This window comes from Ambystoma mexicanum, chromosome 14 (genome assembly GCF_040938575.1).
Source record: "Ambystoma mexicanum isolate Mex_15411 chromosome 14, UKY_AmexF1_1, whole genome shotgun sequence".
Lineage (NCBI taxonomy): Eukaryota > Metazoa > Chordata > Amphibia > Caudata > Ambystomatidae > Ambystoma > Ambystoma mexicanum.
Window position 1 is genome coordinate 327,272,360 of NC_090940.1, and position 18,366 is coordinate 327,290,725.

The following is an 18,366-nucleotide window of genomic DNA, read 5'->3' on the forward strand; positions in this document are numbered from 1 at the left end:
GGGTTGTGTGATGTCACTTCCGCTACCCCTGGCATTTTGGTGAAATGACGTCCTTGCATACAATGAGCTCAGAAAGCAAGATAAACACAATTCACACAGGTAATACATACACACACCACCGCACACGCAAACCGGCCATAGACAGACCCTCCTCCACAAAGCCTAAGCGCCATTGCACGCAGCATAGATTGTCACAACCCCCCCTCACAAGAATTCGCTGGATTATCAGACTAGGTTTACAACATAGTAAACGTTCAGACAATTACAGTGAAGCGTATGAAAAGCGCAGGCGCATACAACACGCTTAGGGCGCTTTAGTAAGCATTATACACAAGGACAATAACAAGGGAATATATAAGTGAGTACAATACGAACATACACACTCCATGGTCAGACCATGAGTAAGCACAATTCCCTCATGCAATAGCAATACGCACAAAATATAAGTGAGCACCACCAATACTCTTGGAATATGCAACCAGAAGTACAATATGTACTGTCACAAACACATTGGGAACACACCACCAGACCGATTTAGAGTTTCAACCATGGGCCTCGTTATAACTTTGCTGGTGTGGTAATAACGTGCCAGTAATTCCATTTACCGGGACGTCACCTCACTGGCAAAGTACAGGTTTTCTGGTGGTGCACCTGATTTACCTCCAGCTAAGAGCTGGAGGCAAGTCAGGTGCCTTATCAGCAACAATTGCCTTTATAACCGGCACCAGTATTACTGGTGCTGATTATATCGGCAAATCCCCCGATGGAATCCAATGGGACTCCATGGAATTGGGATTTACAACCATCTATCCTATCGCGCCATGGCTCTTCAACATCTATCTGACCCCGTGGCCCGCCTGATCTCAACTTCTCCCCTCATTTCCAGTGTTATGCAGATGGCACACAGCTCTCCTTTCAGCTGCCATCCTCTTCCTTCCCTCATACCTGACTGCCTGACTGCTGGTCAGGCATGGTGCTCTGCCAATGATCTATGCCTTAATGCCAGTAAGACAGAGATCCTTCTCATTGGGACGAGTACTCCTTGTTTCCCCCACTCTCTGGCCACCCTCCTTGGGCCCCCCATCACCTTCCTGTGAGGCAAAAAACCTGGGGGTTAACTTTGACTCCTCTCTCTCATTCTCTCCTCACATCGCAGGCCTTAAGTCCCACTTTCAGTTCCACCTCCTCAGAGGCATTCTCCCCTTCCCTCACCTTCCCCTAGAAGCTCAACATCACCAGAGGCCTGGCTCTCTCTAGGCTGGACTACTGCAACAGCCTCTTCCTAAATCTGCCTCTTTCCTACCTTCGCCCCTTCAACTAATCCAGAATAGGACTGCAAGACTTCTCCTTGGCCTCAAGCACAGGGACCACATCTCTCCAGCCCTGAAGTCTCTCCACTGGCTCCCGGTGAACACAGGGATCAAATTCAAGACCCTTTGGATCATCCACAAGGCTGTCTGAGGCCTGGGACTGCTCTACATCCAGCTTTCCCTCGCTAAATATCTCCCTGCTAAAGATCTTCGGCCCTCTGGCTCACACTTTCTGCTGGTCAAAGTTTTTCCAAGTAGAGAGTGGGAGGTAGATCCCTTTCCTCAGCTGGTTCCTCCCTCTGGAACAGCCTCCCTCCTCTCTCAGACTTTAGCCAGATCTTCTTAAGTTCCAGAAACTTCTCAAGACCTTCCTTTTCTCCTCTTCCTGCCCTCTCCCCCTCCCGTGCTTACGTCCCTCTGTCGCTGCGACTGGCACCTGGTCCCTTCTGAGTCAAACAGGGGCCAAACCACCCCCTACCAGTCCTCCCAGCATCCCTTGCCAGCACTTGTCCTTGGGCACCCTTCCCCTAGCCAAACCTGGTCCAACCTGTCCAGAGCACTTATCCTCCCTTCCCCCTCTCTTTCCCCTGGCACTTGCCATCTTGGGCCCCTCAGCACTTACTCCCCTTTGGACACTCCCTCCCCCCTGCACTTCTCCCTATCGCCCCCTCCCACACACTTACCATCTTTGGCTTGCACTTGCACTCTAGAATTTTCACAAGGCAAATATAAAAGTCATTGTTATTTCTGTAGTTTTCTTTTCCTATGTCTGCCTCCCTCCCCACCTCCCCAAAATGTGTCTTGTGGCGCTTGGAAAGACTTGTGTATGGGCGCCATACAAATGTCCAATAAATAAATAAATACAAATAAATAGCTGGCACTCGCAATCTGGCAGTAATACCGCCTGACCGAGTGCTGCTAACAGGAATCTAAGTGATTTGGCCGCGGTAGAAACTACTGCAGCCGAAACGTTCACATGAGAAAGGTGCAAACTACCAAAAGTTTGCACCTTTCTCATGCGAACACACATACATACTCACACCCACACACACAACACACCCATAACACTCCCCCACTCACACCCTCAACATAAACAAACCCCACTTACCTTCATCTTCACACTGGGTTCTTGCAGCGCCAGTTCCCTTTCACTTCTGTGATCGGGAACCGGCGCCACAGGGTCCTTTTCTTTTCTTTTTGAAAAAAAATTAAACGGAAGGCTGCAGGGGTGTCCCCCACAACCCCGCTCACTATACCATGAAGTGTAGTAAGCGGGGTGATGCAGATGACACCCCCGCAGCCCCCGTTTCTTTTTTTTTTACAATGCTACTACCAAAGGTTCGAACTTTTGGTGTTCGAACCTTTGGTGGTAGCATTTTTAGAACTTTTGGTCATTGCGACCATTTTTTGTCGGTCAAATCGGCCTATACCGTTAACCGTATTTCCGTTTGTTGGTATCCTGGTGCATTTACTGCCAGGAAACCGGCAAACTTATAATGAGGCCCAGGGTCTTTTCTTCAGGGGTGACACATATTGGGGATGAATGAAAAGGAATGTCTCTTAAAAGCAGAGTTACAAACAAAACTAGAATGACTCAAGGCTATGTCCCCACTTAGTTCTTTAGTTCTACTCTATCCCATGTACATGCTTTTCTAAACAACAGTGCTTCTTTTGTACCTTAGGATGTGCTTAAAGTCTTCCCCAGGATTCACTTCCTGGATAAATTGTAGTCCCAGAGTTCTCTTCCTGGATAAGTTGTAATTTCCATGTCAAATTCCACCAAGGTTCCCTGGGAGCCTCGGGGTCTCTCCATCAAGTTCTTTCCAGAATGTGGGTCTAAGATGCGAGACAAGCTTACAAACATGGCTCTGGTTCAAAATAGACTCTTTCCGGGTGTCTCCCTGATGTCACTCACAGTCTCTAGCACAGAGTGCCACCACTGGCTGGAGTCCTGGTGGGTCATTGGCTGTTGATGGTTGGCCACTGTTTGGGGAATGTCACCCAGACATTGCATGTATTCCTGCTGGAGACCAAGGTTTTTCTCCAGCAGGTTCAACAGCAACTTGTAGCGGTGAGATTGGTCAGGATAACTTCCAGGATGCTGAGCTGGGTACTGACTTGCGTCTCTGTCTCTAGGTCTTGAACCTACATCCACCCAAGCGTGTCTTTTTTCCCTCCTTGCTGCGCCTGCACACACACACACACTCCTGCTTCCGGGACTATCATTAGACCCTCTAGCCTTCCAACTGCATCACATTCTCGTTCATGTTCCCACTTCTCCCCGGCAAAGAATAGACTTGTACTGTCCTGCTCTCTAGCAGTCACTCTCCCTGTATCCCCAATGGATTTCACACCGCCATCCTTTCTTTAACTAACAGTCGTTCCTCCTTCCAACTTCCCTGCTTTCCCTCTCAAGATGGTATGTCCCTCCGTTTCTCCACTTCTTCCCCTCCTTCAATCTCGCATTTGTTCTCCCCGCCTCCATGTGTATGTTGGCTTCTTTCCACCGCTCCTACTTTCTCACACTGTTGACCTCCTCCAACTTTTCCTGCTTTCTCCCTTGCTGCTAGGTGTTTACCTCCTCCAGTCCTTCTACTCCAGGATAACCACCTCCTTCTGCATCTCTAACTCCTTCTCCACCTCCACCTCTTCCTGCAACTTCAACTCCTTCGGCGCCACCAACACACCCTGCACTTTCAACTCTTTCTGCACCTCCACCTGCACCTTGAACCCCTTCTGCACCTCCTCCTTCTTCTGCACCTTCACCCCTTCTGCACCTTCATCTCCTCCTGCACCTTGAACTCCTTCTGTACCTCCTCATTCTTCTGCCCCTTCAATCCCTTCTGCACCTCCTCCTTCTTCTGCACCTTCAACCCACTTCTGTACCTTCCTGTCCACCTGTACCTTCAGCCCCTTCTGCACCTTCACCTCCTCCTGCACCTTGAACTCCTTATGCACCTCCACCTCACCACTTGCTGCTCCGCTATTCCAAACGCCCACCAAATCTGCCCTTCTGGCCAGGCATATATAGGAGGTATGCCCCACCCCTTGTGCTGGCTTCTTCCTATAGCTGCACATTTGTATCATAATTAGTGTTCGGATTGGTTGTGCCATAAGCATTTCAGGATATCTATTGTTTTTAATCACTCTCTAATTTTGGGCCCCGCTGTGCCGACCTAGTATTTGAACGGGTGATCTGCCATCTTGGAATCTGCATGTCCACCCATGTATGTAGGAACACATATGTGGAGGTCGCAGAGTGGTATCGACAGGCCTGACAACTCTTCAGCCTCCCGACGATGGGTTGCGGAGGCTGAGGAGGTGATGTCTCCTCAGAGTCTAAAGTTGTTCGACTGTGTCTCTCCATTATCAATATGTGAATCCCCATAGCTCCGCGGACAAGGACCTTTTTTCCAAATCTGCATCTTGGTTCTGAGTTCCTTAAAGGCCCAATATTGGTAGTGAATTTAACAGTGCTGTGGGGTGACCAGGGGATTCGCCCCATACTGCCTTGGGGCCCTCAAAAACGTAGTGGGTGGTGGGGTCCAGCCGGGAACATTATCACAGCACACACACAATAAGCTTGGAATATCAGTGAGAATAATATGCACACACAATATGCACAGAATCTTTGTACATAGAGATCCCAGGCCTTTCCAATCTGCTTTCATCAGCACAACACCAACGCAGTTTTACACTACACCCATTGATTACACCCAACACCTCTTTTGCAGGTCCCCAACAAAATCCAAACACCTACCTACAAATATGCATGTTATCTGCATATGTAACATTACACAACACAACACACACATCCAGTACACTCGAAATATACATGAACAATCTGCTCAGAATATGCTTACACAGGTATAATAGGCTATGGATGAATGTGTGTACACCCCCTACCCACACATCTCCACCCACAAACAAGTCAACCATACACTAACGCAGACCCCATACACATAGAAACACACAGACACTGTAAAAACATATAACAACAATGACAAATAATGAAAAACACACACACGCACAGTCTCACAACACCCATACATTAACACCCAACAATAAAAGTAAACCTTACAAATAATAGGTAGCTTACAGAAGCAGATAGGCCATAGCGCAGTGAGTACTGCTTGCTCCAGGAGCAGTGCTGTGCTGTTGCTGCCACGGGTCTGCTCCAGTGCCTGTATCCTTGGTACAAAGAAGACAGAAGCCAGAGCCGTGCAGAGTTTGAGCCAACAGTACACCATTAAGGTCAGGTACACTGTACGAGGCTGGGATTCTGGGTCACCCAGCGGCTTCCTGCCACTACTATGAAGTTCCTGGGGTGTACTCCTGGTGCCCCTAGAGGCCTGACCCAGATTAAGAACGAAAGGGGTACCCAAGAGTGGGGGACACCAGGTGCTTTGTTGAGACTTGACGTTAGTTTTCCGTTTCCCACACTTCCCCAATAAGCTGCTACTATGGGCCTTCTTTAGTAGCGTTCCATCTATCCAAACATTATTTATATATTTGCATTGCATGTACTCGTGAGTTCTAACAGTAATACGCCACAGTAATAGCTTTTGTAATTTTAAATATATATGAGTGGAGGGGCCTTCTTTCCACTATAGGGTCCGATATAGAAGGAAAGTGTGTTTCAGGATGGAAAGGGTACAGGAGAAGCCCATTTCTAGAGTTGGTGCTGCTTCCATGTAACACATTGGCATCCGGTGCCAGGCCTCGTCCAAATGTAGGCAGCTTCTTAGCAGAAGAGGAAAGATGGGCATCAGAGATGATGCCAACTTGGAGCCCAGCATCACCATCATATATACTTTATTTCTGCTCTAATAAAACCATAAATGTAACCCATTGATGCACAAAATAAAAGATTTATACAAAATGCATTCTATAATCATCTGTAACAGGCAACGATGCTTATACATATTCAAACAAATTTAGAATACAATAAAAATGAGATTAAAAAGAATTGTGATAAATGCGTTGCCTAATAAAATACATAGGATTACCTCCTGTTAAAACAGTCTGGGCCTCATTACAACCTCGGCGGTAGCCATGCCGCTATTGGCGGCATGGCTGCTGCCGAAATTGCGTCCGGGTCCTCAGAATGAGGAATAACCGGGCCATTCTGCGTTCGGAAGGCCCGGTAATTCCTCCCTCCAAGGACCCGGACCCGGTCCGTCCCCATTCCCATTTCAGCCCCTATGGGGCTGAATGGGAATGGGAGAGGGAGCAAACAACGGGCCATTACGAGTTGGCCTGTTGTTTGCTCCCTCTTCCCCTTGCGGGACCCGGTAAGCACGCCTGGTTTGACCAGGCGTTACTTCCTGGGTCCCGCGAGGGGACCTCATAATGAGGCGGTACGGGGTAAACAGCGCCAGCACCTTATACGGCACCGTTTACCCCGTACGGCCAGGGTCGTAATGAGGCCCTCTATCTCGATATCGCATAGGTTTCTTCTATGCCAGGCATTAGCTGCATAAGTGGGCACAGCAAAAACCATATCCATTTGGCATGAGCTTTGGTATAATATTGCAGCTGTTGCCAGGATCCGAACTCCATGGTTATTTAAGCAGTTATTCAGGTTTCTGCGATTTAAGTCAGCATAAGTCAGGCACATAAAAAAAGGCTACAAAGACACTGAGATATTGTTAAAGAATGGGCATAAGTCCATAAATCATTTGCATGATAACAATAGTTGCAATCTTGCCTGACCTTTACCACCGACCAACAGTTTTAAACCTTTATTTTTAATGGATTGAGCCTCGAACATGGATCTGGTCACAGGTTTGATGACTAAGGACACGTCTTTGATCCCACGAAGGCCTTGGAAAAGGTTTGGGATTTCTGAAACCCATGTAGAGTACCAGTGCTCGCAGAGGAGACAGATCCCTGCTGCATTCACTAGGAAAGTTGGGCCCTTAGGGCACAGCATTTCACTTGGACCAGGATGGTTAAAGGATAGTTCTGGGACTTTTTTTTTATTGTCCCTACGGTTCGGCCATGTGTTTTTAAGCATAAATCGGTAGATCGTAGAAAACTTTCCTATGGACCATACCCGACTTTTCGTCCATTAACGCACTCGAAATCAGCCGCCATTTTCTGATAATCCTATCACTTGCCGCATCGCCCTGGCTCACCTGCTTTTGCGGCACTAAATCAAATCCCCCGCCCCTGAAACAGACTTTATCAAAACATTCATATTCCCCGCCTCTATCCGTGACGTGACTGAGCTGCGTAGGCAAACGCGCCCAGGCGTCTTCTACGCGACTCCACACAGAACCCGGAAATCAACACAGATGAGCTCACACAACACAGCGCGCCACAATCGGGAATATGAAACTGTACTTTTAAATTAAACTTCAAGATTGTAAATTTGGTAAAGTACATTTATTTGACATCAAATGTTTTGAGAATATTCAGCGATTTTCATTTTTATTTGCTCACGTTCCAAAAAGTTCGTTTTGAGGCACGCGATGTTCCTTTGCTGTACACAGGGTCTTAGATCATCTCACAATACAGCGCCACAATTCGGAATATGAAACTGTGGTTTAAAAGCAAACGGCAAGATTGTACATTTGGCAAAGTACATTTATTCGACATCAAATGTTTAGAGAATATTCTGCGATTTGCATTTTTCTTTGCTCTCGATCCAAAATAGTTCGTCTTGAGGCAAGCGATGTTCGTGTGCAGTACACAGGGTGTTGGTTTACGATAAAATAAGCTCTTCGGTCGCACTGATAATCGCATGGCTGTTCCAACAACGAGGCACTAGGCCACCACAACGGTCTGTATGTTGCATCTAGCCGTTAGTACCGCGTAAGGGCATACTTGTACTTGGCGATCGTCCCATAAAATGGTCAGGGTGGTAACGTTGTTCACGCGGAGAAGCAACTGGCGGTTAAAAAAACCATCCGCCGGTGTCTGGTACTCGTGACACATGCAGTAATGCATGATGTACCTGTTTGAAAAACATAAAAAATGAAATTAGTCTCACCATCAGATCTTTATTAAAATTATTCATTTTATATATTAGGTCGGGAAATTATTTCATAGCTAGGACAGTGCAACTGGGTATTATACATCAAGGGGGGGCTGTAGGATACTGAGACAGTCCCCCAGTGCAGGGGTTGACAGGGAGGCAGTGCACATTCCTAGTTAGCTACATTCAGTGTAAGGCCATCTCACAGGACTTGAAATTTACACTCCATCTTTGCATTTTGTCTGCGTGCTTTGCAGCCCCAGAGAACCATAAATACGGAGACATTCTATGTTTTTTGAAAAATGATTTATAATACTGTTTGGTTTATTTTAATGCGCAGATGAACAAGGTTGGATAGACACATTGCATGTACACTGAGCAATCACTTTTATTTACACATTACATAGATACACATATTCAATGGGCCTGCGACATGAGGAGACTCGAGAGAACAGACAATCAAATTACAATCATTTAAACCGTGATGTGTATTTCTCAATGAGCTCTTCTTTAGGTGGACATGGAACAGAGGCAATGTTGGGTGGCAATGCAGTTGTCCCCTGCACAGGTTCATTCACAACTCCATTTATGTGCCTATCTAGGACGTCAACAATAAGTCTCTCAATAAACTCATATTGCATATCCTCAAACACTGGTTTGATCACCCATTGTTTACTTCTTTTAGTGAAGGCCTTATTGTAGCGAAGCGTCCCTAAAGTTCCGGTCCTCCTACTTTGTTGACGGCCAACATTATGGTTATGTGCCAAGACCGCTAGAAGAGTCCGATTTATCATGCCCTCCATGCCAAAATGCAATCGTTTTGGCCTGTACTTTAGGCACATATTGTGGAACACCTCCAAATCTCCTGTGTGGCAGAATTCCGTGAGTCCCCTCAAATCTCTTGTTATAGTTTTATCAAATACAATCTTTTCAATGGCTTTGTGAGTGGGTGATGAAGGAATCAACCACTTCTTCTTCCGTGCCTCCTCTGTGGACAAATGGCCATGTTCACAATTGTGGAAATGTTGGTTTGTGTTCCATCGGTGAACGTTGGTACACTGTAGCATTACTGACCGCCATTTTTCCAGTAGAATTTCCAACGACCCTCCACATGTTTTTGAGCTCCACCAAAGATGGTTGCTGATTGACTTGGACCACTGTGAAATACCTTGCATTTCTTTTTTTTTACCTGCAGCAGACATTTTTTTATTGATTGTTTTTGCAAGATGCCAAACGTCAAATTGGTGATTTATATTTTTGTACTCTTCTCTCATTGTCTTGGCAATTGAAACGTGTCTGTCCGTGGCTATCAGGTCGATCACCATTCCCCGCGATTGTAGTTCTTGCAATGATGCTACAAAGCCAACTTTCTCCATGGCCACTGAGGATGTACTTTGTGACACCTGCACGACCACCGAACTCACAATTTTCTTACTTTCCATGTCCTGAAAGTGGTAGGTGCAGTACTTGGCTGAAAATCCTGGGCTGTCGCACTGTCCATCACCGGCTAGCCTGAACCGTTTGCCCGCAAATGTACTATCAATAGACATTTTTTCCATTCTCCAAGCTTCGCTAATGGCTGGAAATAGATAATCGGTTTGGTATTTGTAGAACTGAGTTTTCGCAATGAAATGGATTCCCACAAACTGAAAGAAAGACTCTAATTTTTTAAAACTTGAACCACTAAAAAGTGCAGCCGCTGCACAAAGTAGATTGCCTGCTGGCAGTTGCCCCAGCATGGGTTGTGCAGACCATGAGAAAGGATGATATTTTGTACATGTGGCATGTATTTTAAGGTTAGTGCCTCGAATTGCACGAGTCACATTAATCAATGGCTCCCCACATACTTCCCCACCTACCGAATGCCCACATTTCAACCGAATAATAATATCAATCAAACAACTATCGAATACAATGAATTTGGCCTCTTTCCTTATACTGTCACTCTGCATCCCAGCTGGTTCGGCCTGTAACGTTGAGGACATGTCACTCACATGAAAGGTAGAATCTCTGATATCGTCTTCCGCTATGTTCAGTGATATTGATGGTGTTTCATTGTAGTCCACTTCATTCTCTTCCATTGCAACATCTGTTCCTTCTCCGGCGATGGGTGAATAAGACAATTTCTTCAACTTTCTCGCAGGTCTTAGTTTTTGCGGGTGTGGATTCTGTGAACTGATCTCCGACTGCATCCGAACTACCAGGAGGACATTCACTATCAATGGCTGGATGTGGTATAGCTCTGTTGTCAATCACTTCATATTCTTCCTATTGGCACGATGCATCTCCAGTCTCAAGTCCCTGCCAAAAGGTTTGACAAGCAACATCTCTCGTTCGCTTCACTGTCTGTGTAGATCTAGTTCGTACACCCACTCGCAACTAGAGGACAGATTGGAAAAGGGATGTTCAGTTTAAACACAACTTACAGTATTGAACTATTAACAGTGAAAAACAACATAATATAGTGACCAGGACACTAACCTTCTTTTGCTTTCTTTTCTTTGAAACTTTCTTGCCTCGAACTTCAACATCAGGACGCTGTTGCTCCGACTCGTGTGTGCATGTCTCCACTTCCTCTTGCGCTGCAACGACTATATTTTCATGATAAGCACATCCATCACGCACTGACGCTCCATCGACTCCCTGAAACATAGAACTTTCATTAGTATGTATAATAATATTGAAAACACAAAATGTACTTGGGGACCAATACCCACGTACATCTCAATAGCAAAACACGAATGAACGCTTTGTGTAGAACATTCAAACGACAATTATTCACGCATTGTTGATCTAGTTAGATGGAACTGTCAAGATCCATACCTCGGGCTCCTCATAGACTTCCATTGATGATATTATTGAAGATGATGCTTCAGTAACTCCCTGAAACACAGTAATTGCATTAGTATGGTTTTCTATTTTGTTAAAAAGAACATAAACTTTGTGCAGGCGTCAACGGCTCATCTAAATAGACCTGCACAAATGATCAGTTGTCTAAAATAAATAATGGATATGTAAATATGATTCGATTTGCTCGATCGTTGGAAGTGTCACCACCCAGAGATCTGCATCAACTACTAGGGGTGATGTCCTTGTAGAAGAAGCTCCGTCATCTCCCTGAAACATAGTACTTGCGTTAATAAAGATGGAAGTATAGCGGATGTAATCACGTCATATGATTTCGCTTGATCGAACTGTCAGTATCCATACCTCGAAATGCATAAGAACATCAAGGGACAATGTAACTGCGGTGCACACTTCTGCAAGCTGTTGCGCCGACCCGTAACTGCATGCTCCCCCTTCTTCTTGGACTAATGGTCCATCGACTCCCTGAAACATAGGACTTTCATTAGTAATGAACACAATATTGAAAAAAGAAGACACATAGGAGGGCGACGACAGAAGGACATATCAATGGCTAAAAACGAAAGAAACATTGTGTGTAACAATCACGCTACAAGAATGCAAGATCTGATGATCTCCATCGATGGAACTGTCCGGAAACGTACCTCGAGCATCTGAGTGACATCAACGGTTGTCGTCAATACGTTGGACTCCTCAGCATCTCCCTGAAAGACAGTACTTGCATTATTTTGGATAACAATAATTATAACTGAAAACAAAGACTAGAGGACGAGTACAAGGGTGTACCATTAGGTAAAATAATTACACAATAAATTAAAACTATTGATTTACATGCCTAAAAAAAGTCAGTGGCAGAATAGCCAAGTAAGATTACCCGATAGGCGCTTGAAGTGGCTGATGACTGCAATAACGACACGGATGGAGAATCTTCCGCCTTCATATTGAGTGGATACATAAATGGGGAAATTATTGTTAGCTAATGCTACACACTACCGCAAGGCCCAGAGATAAATACGTAAACTTGACTCACCAGTGGAGGGATGTGGACGAATAGAGTGGGAATAGCGGTTGAGAGCAATTTTCGCCTCGCTCGCGGTGTGTTCTTCTTTATTAGCAATGATGTGGAGTACATGTCTGAGCTAAAGTGCCTGCTGCAGATGCGGTATCGATCACCCCTCTTGTCCGCAAAGACTTCTAGGACTCTACTTTGAAGCTCAGACGGTGGATATCCGCAATATCGGACCCATTCTCTTATCTGATCTATTGTCTTAGGGAAAACATGCATTATAGTACCTTCAGATTTATTATGGGTCTTCGAAGGGCAACCGCCAATGGAACAGGCAGGCATTGTGGAAAGTTCTGAAAAGTGAAGATCAACAATTCTCTATGAATACCAATGTAAACTCAGAACATGTGACTAGTTCCTTGCATGTACTGTCTTGAACAAAAAGAAATTGGACGCAAAATGATTATGGTACATGGCCTTACCTTGACGAACAAACAGTTAGATGCAGGGATCAGAGTACTTTCTTGTCGTACAACAGGGAGCAGTTCACCGGTTGCAAACTGAGGAGTTTCCTCGGAGTGGTCACGGAAGTTCACAGAGACGAAGAGCAGATAACCAGCACCTTCACGGGTTGACTAGCAAAGCGCAAAGAAGTGCTCATTAGAAATATGAAGTGGGTTATAAAGAATTCGAAACAGGGGTGTGTTTGTGAATGAATGACGTCTATATGTCGTGGCATTATGTGGATTGCAGGGGGCCGTCCAGCGTGAGGGGGGATGCTTGGCAGGAGACACGGGGTCTGGAGGTAGACATGGGAACAACAACCCATGCTCTATAGACCACTTTGAAGTGTACATGGTCTTTGGCACCTCTTGGCCTTTATCGCTCCCCGACAGCTCCACTTGCCAGCACAAGTACCCCGGTGCGAACTGCCTTTGATAGGGCGGGGGGGGGTGGATTGGGGCGGTGGTCGTGCAGACAAGACACAGGAAGACTCGTGAATGGAGACACACTTATGTGGATTGCAGGGGGCCGTCCAGCGTGAAGGGGGATGCTTGGCAGGAGACACGGGGTCTGGAGGTAGACATGGGAACAACAACCCATGCTCTATAGACCACTTTGAAGTGTACATGGTCTTTGGCACCTCTTGGCCTTTATCGCTCCCCGACAGCTCCACTTGCCAGCACAAGTACCCCGGTGCGAACTGCCTTTGATAGGGCGGGGGGGGTGGATTGGGGCGGTGGTCGTGCAGACAAGACACAGGAAGACTCCTGAATGGAGACACACTTATGTGGATTGCAGGGGGCCGTCCAGCGTGAAGGGGGACGCTTGGCAGGAGACACGGGGTCTGGAGGTAGACATGGGAACAACAACCCATGCTCTATAGACCACTTTGAAGTGTACATGGTCTTTGGCACCTCTTGGCCTTTATCGCTCCCTGACAGCTCCACTTGGCAGCACAAGTACCCCGGTGCGAACTGCCTTTGATAGGGCGGGGGGGGGTGGATTGGGGCGGTGGTCGTGCAGACAAGACTTGTTTGCCGCAGGGCCTCACCAAGGAGAGGCCATCTAACTGCATGTAAGAGGCAGGCTGCAGGATCTAGTACATGGAAGGCAGGGGGGTGACTTTATAAATACCTCACCCTCCCAGGAGAATATATGGGTGCAGTTCACCCTGGAGACCCTGGATGCCTAGGCAGTTAGTCAGCAGCAGGCTGGCCTGTGGTGGCAAGGCGGCATGGGTCAGAGGGGGTCATCTCTGTACCCGGTGCCCAAAAGGATGATTTATTATGATCAACCATATTGATTATTTACCTATAACCATGTTTTGTATCAATAAAATCCAACGGCCTTTTATTGCCAACGCTTGAACAAAGTGGTGTGGTTAGTATTTTTGGGGGAGGAGGCAAAGCCGGGAGGCTTGATGCCAACCCGCAAAATAACATATGTATGTCTGCTGCATATGGGTTCAAAGGTTATGTGGATTGAAGGTGGGCGGCCAGCGTGAGGGAGGATGCTGGCCGGAGACATGTGGTGTGACAAGACAAGGCACAGGAAGACTATTCAATGGAGACACACTAGATTAATTTAAAAAATGAAAACAACCATTGTTAAAATATATGTTGGGTTTTATTTTAGATCTTAATTTCAATTGAACATAAATAATAAACATTACACATTGTAAAGTTCCGGTTGCAGCACATCCAGGGAAAATCCGCGGTATTGTCCACTGTCGCTTGGGAAATGTTGTCTAATGGCAAGTACTGCACAGGCAGGTATTACTCTCCGAACGCGGTGTCCGAGCCTCCCGTGAAGCCACCAAGTGAAGCAACGATAGGCCACCAGCCTGTACCACCTGTGAAAATGAAAGATGCAAACTGTATTAAAATGACAAAACTTTCTTATCATTCTGCTTTGAAAAAAATTCTATCTAGAAAATGCACAATATGGACCCAATTTACATGCATTCGAATGATATGTAGATGTAATTTTATATGTGGGAGACGACCATGACATAGTAGTGGCATCACTGACATCAAAACCAGAGTATACTTACTCGTTACTCGGATTACGCGGACGAACAGTGCCGCGAAGTTCGTGCATAAGCACCATCATCATCCTCAACACGGTCCGTGAGAGGCAGGCTTCCCTGAACTCTGGCAGCTCGGTGATGCATTGCGGACTTGGCTCGCCTTCCGAAATGTAGGCCAAGCACCCGGAATTTTCACGGCAGCAGCAGTTCTCCTCCTCAGTTGGCATTAGCTCGCACCGATTGCACGTGCACCAGGTGGAGACGCCGTCCATGCGACATGGTGCAGGCTCTTCATCCGTTGACTGGTCCTCCCAACTGCCGTCCGAATCCCCATCGTTTTCGCGTGCTTGCCTTTCCAGTAGTTCCTCCTCGGTGTACTCGGGCTCGTACATATACGGCATTATTGTAGCCATTGTGTGGTAAAGAAAGTAAAATAATTTACAGAGATGGTACAGGTGTTCACAAGGCCTAGAAGTGGCGAAGGTAGCTGACCAGAGCACAGAAACGAGTCACAGAATACTCAAAGTAACACAGAGAGAATAATGGAATCGAAAATCTGCTGCTGTGTGTTGTGAAACGGTGTGTTTATACTTATTGAGGAAAGAGGCGTCCTGCCATTTCCATGGCGACATTTCATTAGCTGAGGCGCAGCGATTGTTGACACGAAACGTGCTTTGGCGTTGGGAAATGGGCGGTACGCGTCTGCTGATGTCAGGCTCAGGGGCGGGGGATTTGATTTAGTGCCGCAAAAGCAGGTGAGCCAGGGCGATGCGGCAAGTGATAGGATTATCAGAAAATGGCGGCTGATTTCGAGTGCGTTAATGGACGAAAAGTCGGGTATGGTCCATAGGAAAGTTTTCTACGATCTACCGATTTATGCTTAAAAACACATGGCCGAACCGTAGGGACAATAAAAAAAAAGTCCCGGAACTATCCTTTAAGAACCTCCCCAGTGGTGCCTTGAACAAAGCCCAATGTGATACCTTCAAAGGAACATTGGGAGTTCCCTATGTGCTAGAGTGTGCTGAAAGTAGCGTGGCAAGGGCCCCGAGTTACTATGGCCCATTCTGTGGCTCATTCTTTCTTTTATGAGGGATGGGCTGCAGGAAGGGCCTGTTTCAATGAGAGATCACGTGGCAAAGAGAGACTATATGACAGGCCACCAACCACGCGTCTATCTACATTAATGTGGTTCTATTCTGTTCCGGATGAGTTGTAGAGGACGGAGAGTAGAGTAGGAAGATTGAGAAAGAGGCTGCTGCAATAGTCCAGCCTAGAGAGAATCTGGGCTCTCGAGGTGATGAGCCTCTGGGGGAAAAAGGGGGAAAAGGTAGAATACCTCAGAGGAGGTGAGTTGGTACTTGGACTTTTTGGAGATGTCTGAGATGTGAGAGGAGAAGGAGAGAGTGGAGTCAAAGATGACCCCAAGATTTCTTGCCTTATTGGTAAGTGAGGGCGCAGGGCCAACGGAGGCAGGCCTGTGAGAAAGTGGGAAAGCAGGAGCAGGGGTCTCAATGAGGATGATCTCTGTCTTAATGGCATTCAGGCATAGATCGTTAGCAGCACACCAAGCCTGAATTGTGGATAGACTGTCAGGGGTGAGCGAGGAGGAGGCCGAGGGTAGCCTGAAAGAGAGCTGTGTGTCATCCTCATAACACCGAAAGTTAGAGGTCAAGGTCGCGATCCTGTGGGCCAAGGGGGCCATGAAGATATTGAAGAACCAGGGGGAAAGGTTATATCACTGGGGACACCACAAGTAGAGAGAGTGGTAGAGGAGAGAAAGGGCCCGAGTTCCACCTGGGAGGGCCAGTCAGAGAGAAAGGGGGCGAGCCACGCCAGCGCCTGATCAGTGCAGTGGTCGAAGTGAGTGGGAGCGGTTGGGAGTGGTGCTCCTCTACTTTTTTTAATTAAGTTTTACTCTTCCTATACTTTTATTTTAAAAAGAAATCGTTCCAGAATGGTTTCGTTTTAAAATAAAAGTGTAGGAAGAAGTTGGAACTTGCACTTTCAGTGCACTACACTGAATGTTGCCTTAAACAGCAGGTGCATGTGTTTACAGGTTTATATTGTGTGTGGGAGGGTTTGTGGTGTGGGGGTTTATGGGGATGGGGAGTGGGTGCAGGTCAGCAGGGAACATAGTTCCACTACTTACACTTCGACCACTGGATCAGTGATGCCCAGGGTATCACAGAGACGGGTGATCAGGATGTTGTGGTTTACCTTATCAAAAGCAGAGGAGAGGTCGAGAAGAATGAGGACAGAGGGAGAGATGGAGGCAAGATCTGAGAGCTGGTCTTCACAGATGTTCAGAAGAGCAGTTTCCTTGCCTGTGGATGCTCTAAAGTCTGACTGATGGTCATGGAGATAACCAACAGATTCAGTATGGAGGGTAAGTTGAGTGATAGCCAGCTTCTCCAGGAGTTTGCCCAGGAAAGGGGTGATGGAGATCGGGCGATAGTTTGCTTGAATGGACGGGTCGGCAGAGGGTTTTTTGAGCAGAGGGGGCACAGGAGAGTGCTTGAGAGGAGAGGAGAAAGCTCCATTGGCGAATTAGAGGTTGCAGGGGTCAGCCTGGGCTAGAGCAAGAGTGTCAACATTGTCCTTGATGGTTTTGGAGGGGCAGCGGTCCACCTGTTTGGAGGAGGCTTTCATAGACCACACTTGTCTAGAGACCTCATCAGGTGTGACAGGGGAGAGGGAGGAGGGAAGAGGTAGAGGGGTGGGAGCGGCCAAAGGGGGGCCAAGAGATATCGATGCTGGGGAGGGAGCAGAAGAGAGAGGACAGGATGTCCTCTGTTTTGGTGGTGAAGTGTGCAGCCAGGGCCGAGCAAAGGGCCTGGGTGGGTGCAGTAGAGGATGCGGCTGCAGTAGGGGTGGCTAGTTCTTTGCAGACTTTGAAATGTTTGCTGTGTGCTGGCTCTGTACCAGTCCTGGGGCGGCTGGAGTGTCCTCTGTGTCTGTATTTCCATCTGTTCCCTAGGAGATGTTTAGGGGAGTGATCTTGCTTCCATCTTTGGATATCCTGGCCTTCCTTCACTGGCGGAAGATGTAAGGCAGACCGCACCCTCAGCCAGGGTCCAAGGTTGAGTTCTTCTTGATGCTTCTTGCAAAGTCTTCAGATCATCTGCCAAAAGAGGGGATTGGCCCTCATTTAAAACCAAGTGAGCCACAGTGGTTGGTGTAAGCTAAGCCCACATTAATTAACCATTCCTAGGGTCCCTAATAACAATCTCCTGTATGCCTGAGGTCATAACCAGAGTGCTCTGCAACAGGCAAGGTAAAGGGGTGAAAACAGGAACAAGGTGTGCCCCAGAACTAATATGGCAGAAACGTTCTCTCAACAGAAAGCTCTGGCCACACTCCCTTGTGACACTAAGTCTCACCAATCTTCCTGGCGGTTGTGTTCAAAGAGTCTCTCTGGTTAATGGTCCACTCTGTGTGGTCCCTGTTAAAGCGGCAGGTCTCTCTTGAAGCTGTGGCAAGACCAGACTCTTTGACTCCTACAAACCACATTTTCATAATTTATGAATGGGGTCCCTCTAGTGGGGGAAGTATAATAACTACTAATTGGACATTCAACCTAGACCGTCACATAATACATTGCAATTGACACAACAATATAACTTGAATAGCTGTAGTGCCCGAAAGCAGGATCCCCATGTTAATTTCA